This window comes from Stegodyphus dumicola, chromosome 10 (genome assembly GCF_044657685.1).
Source record: "Stegodyphus dumicola isolate Sdum_Otavi_A_Nest chromosome 10, ASM4465768v1".
NCBI lineage: Eukaryota > Metazoa > Arthropoda > Arachnida > Araneae > Eresidae > Stegodyphus > Stegodyphus dumicola.
This window is the reverse complement of record NC_140777.1, coordinates 17,954,410-17,967,002: the sequence shown is the minus strand read 5'-3', so window position 1 is coordinate 17,967,002 and position 12,593 is coordinate 17,954,410. Positions and strand designations below refer to the sequence as shown.

At 35.3% G+C, this 12,593-nt stretch overlaps 1 protein-coding gene across 1 annotated transcript in view; it reads right to left on the bottom strand.

The window, feature by feature from the left end:
* The window catches only part of f (espin protein forked), a 487,643-nt gene extending 480,252 nt beyond the window's left edge, over positions 1-7,391 (bottom strand). Inside the window, exon 1 of the mRNA XM_085824686.1 lies at positions 7,374-7,391. The gene's annotated coding sequence lies outside the window, so the exon portion shown is untranslated. The remainder of the gene's footprint in view (positions 1-7,373) is intronic.
* Between the last annotated feature and the right edge of the window lie 5,202 nt (positions 7,392-12,593).

Genomic DNA, 12,593 nt, shown 5'->3' with positions numbered 1-12,593 from the left:
GAGATCACTAAGCCGGGTAACAGAGTGGATATATATATAAATATATTTATATACGTTTGGTGCGGCCGATTGCAACCAAAATACGAGGTGCACATCTACATGTTATAGCAGTCCTATATACAAAATTTCAACGTTCTGAGGTACTCGTTTTTGAGTTATGCGAGATACGTACGTACGTACATACATCCGTAGAGACGCCACGAAAATTTCTCTTCAGAATTAATTTGAAAGCAGTTTTATAATTTTTTTAAAGGAAAAGAGTATTTTATTCTGTCCTTACGTACAGATATCACGCAAAAAATCGTTAAATTGCATTCGATAGCGGTCAAAATGGATATTTTCGTTGAAATATGCTGCCTGAAACTTTTCGCGATTACAATACTTCCTTTTTACTTCGTGCAAGGAAGTAAAAATGCATTTGAATCACAAGTTATGTAATTAGAAATATTAAATGTATTTATAAAACGATACTAACGGGACTCGTTAAAACCATTACACATTTCTGTTTTATGATAACTATTTTCAGTAACCGTTTCTCTAAAATTTTAGAGCAAGTCAGATGTTATTTATAAACGTACTTTGCTCTTCAATCAATTGTTTTCAGTAAAATAACAATTCCGAGACCCGAATGCTGCACAAATAAATAAATTTGCAGGTTACGAATAATTGTTTCAGTTTATGAAACAACTGTCGAGCAATTTAAGGTCATCAACATCGAATTCCAAGACGTAATATCATCATAAAAACGCATTTCTCCAAACCGATTCTCCTATAGGTATCTCTCGATGAGAAGCTGGATAGAAATAACTTCATTGTTTATTTCAAACAGACACGATAAGAATACTTGTGTCTTTTAGACAACCAATGATGCATAAAAAGACACCATCCTTTATCAAGCATAATACTTCCTTCCCCTGTCAGTTACCGGATCGTACTCAAACTCGAATTTGAGGTTTCGCGTTTTTCAAATCGATCATTATTTTAGACTTTCGCGGAATAAGGAGTATGAATAAAAGATCAAAAGCAGTAAAATCCTCGGATTTAGGACGATCGATGGCTAGTTTGAATTGAATTCCGATGCCAGAGTTAAGTGGACCCGAACGAGGTAACAAAAAATATTCAAAATTGCCTTGACCGAATATGGCTTACATTCAAAATCAAACGCGTATGAAAAATCAGAGATATTCCTCCAGAAACAGGTCTTTAATTTCTTTTTAATTTTCTGCGGTAGGGTATAATTAATATGAAAGACCTACGGGCAAATTTATAAAGTTTTTCGTAGTTGAGAAAACGAGGTAAAGAACTGCAATTTCAAAGAAATCAAACTACAAGCAAGTACCAGCCAAAATGTTTTGTGCGGTCATTGAAATGTTAGCGTATTTCCTCCATTTTTTAACTAACTTTATCGTCCGAAAAATCGGGAGGGAAACATTAGGGGACTAATTTAATTTTCAGAGGACGCTGTTGCAGAAAGAACTTAGCAAATGAAAAGTTGTCGCGGATAAACTACTGGCAACTATCACAATACAAGAAATCTACATTCCAATATAACTGCATAAGAATAATAACATTACACTATCTAACGCGAGGCCCACCAGCGGTCGAGCGATAAAGTCGCTGAACACTGGTAGTTCGCTCCGAGTTTCGAATCCCGCGAACGGGCTGGCTGCATGGGCGTTTTGGTGGTTTTCCCTTTGTGTAACGTGTGTAACGAGTCGGATTCCCTTGGAAAGTCCTCCACGAAGGCATCCCTCCTCTTAGGCAGATAGCCCTCGAGGTTTTGCCATAATCACACACACTATCTAACGCGAACTGAGCCAGTCGCGACATGTCTGGCTCACTTATCTTGTAAGTCTCAATGGCAACTCACATGCATGAGCCTTCACCGCATATCTTGAGAGGGACATCAGAGAAATTAAAGACAAGGAGAAGAATAAAAGAACTGGATTTCGGAAAATCGAACACATGTTGTTGTCGTGTCGACACGACATGGAACAATGGTCGCGAGAGCCTACTCCAAAGAGAGGTAGGACTTCTGTTTTCCACGCCTTCTTTGAGGGAGAGCTCCCTGGGGAGATGGTCCGGGGTCTTCCATTCCTCTCCTCTTCCACCAAACCACAGGAGAGGACTTTCGGCTGGCTGCATATTAAAGTGTCCCGATGCTGCATGGACACTATACATTTACAAACATCAATCTTCTCCGCGATTCGAACCCGGGCCGTTCGGTACCGCAGTAGGATCCCCTAACCAAATCGAACACGTGTGCAGCAGCTAAGGCTACAATGAGCTGGAACGTAAATACTGGAAGTAAGGTGGAATCATGTGCTTCGAAAATTTCCTTAATGTAACAACGCCTGCACCGTCGGAGTAGCTTGACAAAGATTTCAAAGTACGTTTCAAATAATAAATGACAGGGAAAATAAAATCGATGAAATGCTAATACAAAAAAGCAAATACAAACTGAATACAAATAATCAACGGAATACAACTTACCAATACACTAGGCCTTTCAGGAAAAAACTACATAAGATAGTATAGGAAAAAATCAAGCCAATACATTTCAAATTTTCAAAAATCTATCACTAAAAAGGTAGGGAGAAGTGAGGAAAAAGGTTGAACATTTTTGAGTGATGTGTTTTAAAAGTTACGTTAAGCAGCTTCATATTCAACAAAATCGCACTTTCGTACAATAGGAATGCACGACTTTTTTTTCTTTTTTTATTCCAAAAAGCATTTCTATAATTGTAAAATTAATAAACTGAAAGGTTTCATATTTTAAATTGCCTTCAAAGGGGCTTTTTTTAACGTTTTTGTGTTATTTTTATTTATTAAATATCATGTTCTACGCACACAAACCATAAAATTCAGGGAGCAATATCGCAAAATAATTTTAAAATGAGCATATCTTTAGAATTTTCAATACATAGTCTCACGCGCTGGAGATAAAAATGTTCTTCTGTACAACGTTGCCATTACTCGCTTTGAAATCCTCGAATTTGTTCATCCAAAATTCGTTAAAGTTTTACAAAATATGAAACGATAGCAAACCAATTTTCATATTCAAATTAGGGCTTGACCATGTCCATTATTCTATGGAAGATTACGTTATTCAAATTTTGACGGCTCTGGGATCCGTTGTTTTATCACAATGCGAGAAACGTACATTCATGCACATTCTTCATTATTTAATTTCTTTAAATATAATACAGGGCGATAATACTGGGTGCCAACAAGTTGAAAAGTGATTCGCCGTTTATAGTTTTCAACGCAAAATGCCAAAACGAAATTAGTGATAGTCCTTCAGGGTAAATTGCCCCTTTGGACTAATAATACAAAAATTATAAAACATAAATCTATTAAGCCTTTTTACTTCCTTGTACGAAGTAAAAAGGAAGTATTGTAATCCCGAAAAGTTTCAGGCAGCATATTTCAACGAAAATATCCATTTTGACCGCTATCGAACGCAATTTAACGATGTTTTCGTTAATCTGTACGTTGCGTTCACATCTGTACGTAAGGACAGAATAAAAAACTCTTTTCCTCCAAAAAATTATAAAACTGCTTTAAAATGAATTCTGAAGAGAATTTTTCGTGGCGTCTGTACGAACGTATGTACGTACGTCTGTACGTATCTCGCATAACTCAAAAACGAGTAGCCTCAGAACGTTGAAATTTTGTATATAGGACTGCTATAACATGTAGATGTGCACCTCGTATTTTGGTTACAATCGACCGCGCCAAACGTATATAAATATATTTATATATATGTCCACTCTGTTACCCGGCTCAGTGATCTCAGTTTCTTTACTGTTACATGTTTGTAAATTGTATATTTTTTGCTTTAAAAATGATTGAATCATGTTGTTCTTACCTTTCGGTTTAGGTTTTTATGCCTTTAGTAAATCTGTATGCAATATTTTTAGATTTATCAACAATTTTAAAGTTGTTTAAGTGCCGATAAGCCTAATAATGTTTTTGATGGCGGCATTGCTTGTTTACATTTGAAACAGAAGACTTGTTGCCAATCTAGAGAAACTTAGCTTCGCAACAACAAAGATAACGCCTTCATTTATTATTGCGAATTAAATCATGCTTAATCCTTTCTGAAAATTTTTCGAGGAAATAAGTGTTTAAGATTTACTTCGTAATTCTTAATACAGATATTTTGAGTATTTATATATTTTTGCCTTGTCGCGAAGTGAGAATTAATGAATTGAATGAGAAATACTGAATCGTCTGTGAAAAACTGTTTCTTTTTTGTTTTACTTGCTTAATTTCTTTTATACATTGTTGTAGCTTTATTATAGTATTTGAATAGAACATGTGGCAACGATTAGATAATTGTATTCTTTAAATGATATAAATTTGGTGCATTATGAGTTATAATATGAACGAAATATAATACTGTTAAGTGAATCTAGCGCCAGAGTGTCGCTATGGTTAATAAATAGAGTGAATTTGAAAGAGTGCATTTATTCTATTGTAGTTTATGCGCTGTCGACGAAGTAGATTTAATTCAATCCAATAAGTTTAAATAAAGTGCAAGAAAAAATGCGCATAATTTAATATTCCGTACAAGGAAGTCATGTGGTGTGCACATCAGATTTCTTACCTCCTTGTACAAAGTAAAGAATGTATTGTAATCAAGAAAAATTCCGGGTATCATATTTCAACAAAAATATTCATTTTGACCGCTATCGAATGCAATTTAACGACGTTTTTCCGTGACATCTATACGTAAGGAGAGATTAAAAGACTCATTTCCCCAAAACGCTTTTCAAGAAGGACTTAAAATGGATTCAAAAGAGGTTTTTATTTGACATCTGTATGTAGGTATGTATGTATCTCTCATAACTCAAACACGAGTAGCCTCAGAACGTTTAAAGTTTGTACATAAGACTGCTATAACATGTAAATGAGTACCTCCCTTTTTGGTTGTAATCGATCAAGCCAAAAGTACATATATATATCCACTCTCTTACTCGGCTTTACTTACTTTTTTTTTAAATTTGTGTGTTATTCTTTACACATAAACATCATGTTCTTCGCATTTAAAACACATGAAATTCAATTCTACAACAATATCACAAAATATTTAAAAACAGCAAAACAACATATCTTTAGAATTTCCGATACACAGTATCACGCGCTGGAGATTAAAATGCTTTTTTTTTTTTCTTTCCCGTACAGTGTTGCCATTGCTCGCTTTGAAATTGTTGAGTTTGTTAATCAAAAACTCGTTAAAGTTTTACAAAATTTTGAACAGATCATAAAACAAATTCGAAAATTTAAATTTCGGGCTTCCAAATGCCTATGTTCGTTTGGAGAACTACGTTATTCAAAACCTGATGACTCTAGGTACCGTCGTTTCTTCACAATGGGAGAAAAATTCATGCATTCATGCAGATTCTTCATTATTAATTTCTTTAAATATAATACAGGGCGCTAATATTTGATAGCAATAGTTTGAAAAGTGAAACGACGCAAAATGGCGCTTTGAAATTAGTAGCGCTTCTGGAATAACACCCTTCAGAAATAAAGAGCAATAATAATAGAAACAAAATATAACAATAGAATAATAGTATTATAATAACAAATGAAAATAGGGAAAATAATAATAGAATCCTACAATAGATTACAGCATTTTATAACAGACGTCGTTCTTACGTTGAGCTACAAGAAAACATGTTTTGGTGGAGCAGAATCTCTTATTTGGGAAAACAAGTGAATTAATGTAGTCTAAAATTGAAGCTTCAGGAGCAAAAAATAACGAAACTGCCTCAAATAATACAATAAACATGGATCAGCACTTTAACGAAGCTGTGACAACAAAACCTTTTTGCTCAGCTAATTACGAAATTTGAAAAAGTAAATGTTGTGAAGAAAAAAAGAATACAACTTTTTTGTCATTTCGAGGAGGGGGGAAATCATTGAGCAATTTTTCTCAAATAATCGAACGCATTTTCAGCCTGCGAGGTACATCAGCACCAGATGAAAGACTTTTCTCAATATCGAATATCAAATCGAATATGGTCTGAAGAAAGAAGTAGAACGACTGGATTAACGCTAAAAGCTTTACTGAACTGTTAAATTAACAGATAACTTGTAAGGCTTTTATGTTAATTAACCAGCTTTAGCGATTTTGATTTTCACTATAACTTTCCCCCCCAACCGTTACAGAAGTTAACGCTGCTGATTGGCGGGCCGAAAGGCCGGGGTTCGAATCCCGGAGAAGGCATGGATGTTTGTAAATGTATAGTGTCCGTGCGGCATGGGGCACTCTAAATATGCGGCGAGCCGAATATCCTCTCGAAAGGTTGGTGGTAGGGGAAAAGGGGTGGGAGACCCTCGGACCCGCCTTCCCGGGGTGCTCTCCATCAAAATTGGAGGCGGAGCTGAGTTAAATTGCATTGTCATTTGTATGGTGCTCAAAGCTGTTGCCAACGACAGGTGTAAATTTGCGCTCCTTGCCACGAGGAATTTCATAGGCTTGAGCTACTATAGGTCAGGCAAGGCAGCTTTAACAACAACAACTTCTTCTTCCACACTAGAATGCAAATTAGCTTTTAAAATATATAAGCTGAGTGTTTTTTTATCTTACAGAGAGAAATCTTACAGTTTTTTTTTATCTTACAGAGAGTTTTTTTTATCTTACAGAGAGAAAGAGATTTTTTTATCTTACAGAGAGAAAGAGTTTTTTTATCTTACAGAGAGAGAAAATCTGACACTTGCGCCACCCTGTTAGAATAATAGCCGATAGCTTTTAAATTTACAAGTCGGTAGAATACTTGAGCCAGCTTATAGCTTATTTTATTGAATGTGCAGTCTTCGAGTATTTTACTCACTGTCGAATAGATTTCACTGTTACTGCTTAATTTGTATCGCCACAAGTAGTGGTTATCTGTAGCATAAGTTGTGCCCTTTATGTTTTAAGTTCAAGAATTATTAAAAAGATTATTGAAACCTTTGAAAGTCTTTGTCATACCATATCAGACGTAGGGATAACTCGCAAACTTATTAATTAGCGTTGTAGAACTTAAATTCAGTTTCCACATCAACTGCAACAACATTACAAACCAAACTGCTGCGAATTTTTCGATGCCATTAAAAACAACAAAAAAATTTTAAAGAAAGTTCCCACTAGTGATAAATATTAATAACTTCTTAATAATAAATATACATTTCTTTTTAACTCGCTGTTTTTGTTAAGAGCTATTTTATTTTGCTCTTTCAGTCACGGGTACTTATCCTGGAAGGTTTTTATTTTCTGTTGTCAGAATGTTCTCAAACTATCAGGAAAGCATGTTTCGGTTTAAGTAAAATATATTATGGTAAGCCTAATTATATTACAAACAAAATTTCTCGTTACTCACCTGATAGCCTTAACTGAACGTCCAGTTCCTAGTCTTGGCAAGCAAAAGGTACGGCAGAGCCTTAACATGCAGTAACCCATACACGTACTGTTAGTCAAAAGCCCAATCAGCACACACAGCTTCAGAAACTACGGCACTAACAGGAGGAACCGGCATCACCGAATAAAAACTACACAGGTCGTGTAATTAAACGTAAAACAGAACTTTCAGAATTTAAAAAAAAAAAAAAAAAAAGAAGACCAGCTGTCATCGCTGTCTGTCGTGGACAGGTCGAAGCTTGTGAATCAAATAACTGCCACCGAATCGTTTGAAAAGAAAGACCAGAATAATGCGATCACACCAATGAAAGAGGAAAAACGCCTTCGAAAATAAGAAAAAGTTTTCTCTCTTTTTCTCAATTAAAAAAAGAAAAAGAAAAGAAAAAAAGAAAGGAAATTTGGATAAACGGGAAGATCTCCAAAAGTAGGTGGTCCCAGATATACACTTGACATTATCTTCTTATTTTGCTTCGCGTACCTACCACCCCTGTGCTCGAAACAAACCAAGTGCAACGGATCGCAGAGGGAGTACGTCTTTTATTCCTGAATATTTTCACGCATTTTCTTTTCACATCTAGTGTTATTATTTTCTACGCCGCCTCCGGGCTCCTTGAAGATGGAAACAGAACAAATGGAACGATTACATGCTTTATTGGATCGAACTCACGATTTCGACTTCTAATTGCAATATAAAGCTAGGTTGTAAATATATAAATAGATTACCGATTGATAATACGTGTGAGAATCTTGTTCAGGGATCGTCTTCGGCCATGAAATATAATAAACTTTATGACTTGGCTCAAGTATATGAGGTAATAAAGAGTCGTTATTTGGGAAGATTCTAAAAGCCATTTTATTAATAGATACCTGAAAGAAATTCGTAGCTTTGTACAGAGCCTGTTTACTCATTTTTGGAACGATTTCGAAGCCCTTTATCCTTTAAATTTAAAGACTTAACCTTAAAAATGTAAATAGTTCTTTTTTAAATGTTCGGTTTAATAGCTTTTGTTCTGGAGTATAAGTCTGCATCGTGATTTCCTTAAGAGAAATGCTTTTCCAAAAATTTCCAGGTGCAATGTAATGTAATATACGAGTGTGCTGAATAATGTAACATACGAGTGAATAATGTAATATACGAGTGTGTAATATACAATTGTACCGATTATTATCCTGGCGGATAATAATCGGCCTCATGGTTAAAGCAGCACACCCAGCACATCTTCAAAGGGTATTCATACAGCCTACGAAAGCCCTCGGGGCCTACGATTCATCCCACTTCAAATAAAACTTCAAGCGTTATGCGCTTATATATATATGTTTCCGATTTCTGCCGATATGTGGCACAATTCACAATATCGCTTTCTCAAAGTTTATATTACATTTCAGGCTTTTTCGAAAATCCTACCGTTTCCCCCTCTAGATGATAGGTAACAGCAATTTCCATTTCAACTTTTTCATTCAGGTTAAGTAAAATCCGAAATCGCGAAAGGTCACATGACTGTAAAATATTGTTACGAAATGCCCAGCCGCGGTAAGATAGCTTTCCCGCAAAGTGAGTTTAGGGTTGCCAGAAAATGGCAGTGATAGGCAGGGTTGCCAGGTTTGGCGCAAAATTGCCCATTTGAAGACAAGATTGGCGATATGTCACAGACGGAGCGGGAACATTCTGGAACGAATTCTTACCGGTTTGGCTCAAAATGTTCTCGAAGGCAGGTCGAAAGCTATATAAACCCTGCCGGTACGCGGAGTACGAGCGTACCGTGAGTTTATCGTAGAGAGTGTCTTGAGTACTTTGAGTTCGATAGCACTGTGTTGACCTACGAGAGCGATCGACCGAGTCGGGAGCTGCACTTTAGTGCCTTGCCGTGAAGCTGTCTTCACCATTGTACAAGGCTGTGCTGATTGTTTCAACGTGTTTGTCGCAGTTTTCGATGATCATAAACGTGTCTGTGGAACTCTCCTGTGTAATACTGACGAATAAATTGCGTTTTGATTCTTCCTCACGTGTTGTCTATCATTACAAAAGTTAAAGCACAGTTTGCTTACTATGGGCAGTGTTAGAATTATCTCGAAAAAGATAAACAAACGTAATGCGCACAGGCGTGACTCAGGCCTTATTCCAAGCAAATGTTGTAAACAAAACAAACATTTTCGTCTAACAGGGCGTATACCAAAGTACCACTGTTTTTTGCATACTATAGACACAAACTGTATATTGTATATGATTACCAAACAAAACCCCATTGGACGAAATCGCACTTGACGAAAGCCCCAAAAAGAGCCCACTTTGATAATTGTCCACTCGACACACACCCACAGCGATGAAAGCGCACATTGATAAAAGCCCACGCAGATAAAAGCCCCATTGAAACCCACATCGATGTATATGCTACGTTGAAATTAAGTTTTCCCCATTTTTTTTTTCAGTTATACAAAGTAGACTCATTAGAAGATAAAATGAGAAATTAATTAAATTAAATTAAAAAAATAATTTAAAAAAAACAAAATCTGAAATGTTTCAGATTTTAAATTACGTCCAAAGGGGCGTTTTTTAACATTTTGTGTGTTACCTTTCTTTATTAAATATCATGTTCCTCGCACTTAAACCATAAGATCCAGTGCAACAGCAATATCGCAAAATAGTTTTAAAACGAGCATATCTTTAGAATTTCCGATACAGAGACTCACGCGCTGGAGATAAAAATGTTTTTTCTGCACAACGTTGCCATTGCTCGCTTTGAAATCCTTCAGTTTGTTAATCAAAAATTCGTCAAAGTTTTAAAAAATAGGAAATCGATCATAAAACAAATTTCAAATTTCAAATTGGGTCTTCCACATGCTCATATTCGTTGGAGGATTACGTTATTCAAAATTCGATGACTCTATGTACCGTTGTTTTATCACAATACGAGAAATATACATACATTTATGCAGATTTTTCATTATTTAATTTCTTCAAATATAATGCAGGACTCTAACATTTTGTGGCAACAGTTTGAAAAGTGAACCGACATTTATGAGTCCGACGCAAAATGCCAAAACGAAACTAATAGTCCTTCGGGATTCAAATCCCTTTGGACTAACAATAAATTAAAGTATAAAAAAATCTGAAAGGTTTCATATTTTCAATTACGTCCAAAGGGGCGTTTTTTTAACGTTTTGTGTGTTACCTTTATTTATTAAATTCTACGTACTCAAACTATAAAATTGAGTTCAACAGCAATATCGGAAATAAATTTTAAACTGAGCATATCTTTAGAATTTCCGATACACAGCCTCGCTCGCTGGAGATAATTTTTGGTTAATCTTTCGATTATGGTAACTTGGCGATTTTTTGGCGAAAATTTGGCGGCCAACCCTGCTACAGCAACCTGCTAGTTTTTGTTAGGACGCCATTTTGTTTTAACGAAGTAAAGGCATTTTTTTTTTCCTCAACATTTTTTTCCAACAATCTGCTAGCCGAATTACACTTATGCTAGAAATTTTATGGAACAAAAGTGCTTAATCATGACGAAGATTAGGTGCGAAATTGGGAGAAAGTGCAGAATCGCAAACTGCTTGCCGTGTTTTTAGGAATTGCACATACACGGTAACCATGTACACGTCCACCTATTTTCACTTAATAAACATTCCAGAATTGCACAAAAATGGCATTGCGCACACTCTTGACTAGTCCTAGCTGGTAACCTTTATCGCCTTACCAAAATGTCGCCAAACTACCTGTTACCATATTCCAAAGATTAGCCTAATTTTTTTTTTCGTACAGTGTTGCCATCGCTCCCTTTGAAATCGTTTAGTCTTTTAATCGAAAATTCGTTGAAGTGTCACAAAGTATGAAATCGATAATAAAACAAATTTCAAATTAAGGCTTCCACATGCCCATATTTTATGGAAGATTACGTTATTCAAATTTTGATGGCTGTAGGTACCGTTGTTTTATCACAATGCGAGAAACATACATACATTTATGCAGATTCTTCATTATTTAATTTCTTTAAATATAAGACCGGGCGATAATATATGGTGACAACGATTTGAAAAGTAATACAGCCTTTTAAAGTTTTCCATGCAAAATGCCAAAGTGAAATTAATAGTCCTTCAGGGCAAATTATCCCTTTGGAATAATAATAACATTAAATTAAAGTAGCGAAACACATTTTATTTTGGGCTCCGGCTGAATTAAAACCCAACACGTATATGAAAAAGGGAGTCAATCAAATTAAATCTAACCAAATTAAAAGGATATATCTATGTGTAACTTTGCTATTATATTTACGCCATAAAGGGAAGTGTCCGTCTCATTAAGTCCCACGCAAAGGAGATGAAAGGGAATGCTAGCCACACTGCTTCTTCTAATTCTAAAAAATTATAACGAGTATAAAATGCATGTAAATTTTCATCACGTACAGAGAATAATTATAAATTATTTAACAGTTCAGAAAATTTTATATGTAATGAATTTAATATGGAGAATGAAAACCGAACTTTTATTTCAACGAAAGAGGTACAAGTACCCTTATTCTATTATGATTAGCAAAACATTTGTGTGCGTTATCAAAAACACTGTTTTAGTAGTAAATTAAAATCACTGTTTCAAATAATTGAGTTACTAAATTATATTATAGAGAAAATGTAAGAAGGTCGATGAACAAAATCATTCCTTTAAAAGGGGTCGTTGATAAAAAAAAAAAAAAAAAAAAAAGGAAGACTGACAATCCCTGCTACAGATTGTCAAAGTCAGTGAAACGACAGCGAAGTTTACGGGAGACAAATTTTCTTTTCAAAAAAAAATCGGTCCAGGATATCGAAATTTCGCGTCCTCCATCGAATGCAAATTTTCTCCTCTGCTTTGGAGTAGGTTACTGTTTCACGGTCGGATAGAGTTTTCTGTCGCGAAATAATTGAATCGCAATTGGGCCAGAATCTCTTGCAGAGTGGAATCATCTCTTGAATTGGAATTGATAAAATGATTACCGACAGAAGAATCCCAGATATTTTGGAATATTTTTCTAACCTAAAAGGTTGCTTCCGAGGCTTTATTTATCTTTTATGTGGGAATATTTATTCATATAAAAGTAATTTTCTGCTAGGACTCGTCCGTAAATCAAATGAAAACAGGGTAAAATTTTGCTAACCTATTTATTCTGTGGCATCGTGAAGGGAATTAAATTGAGCTATCAAT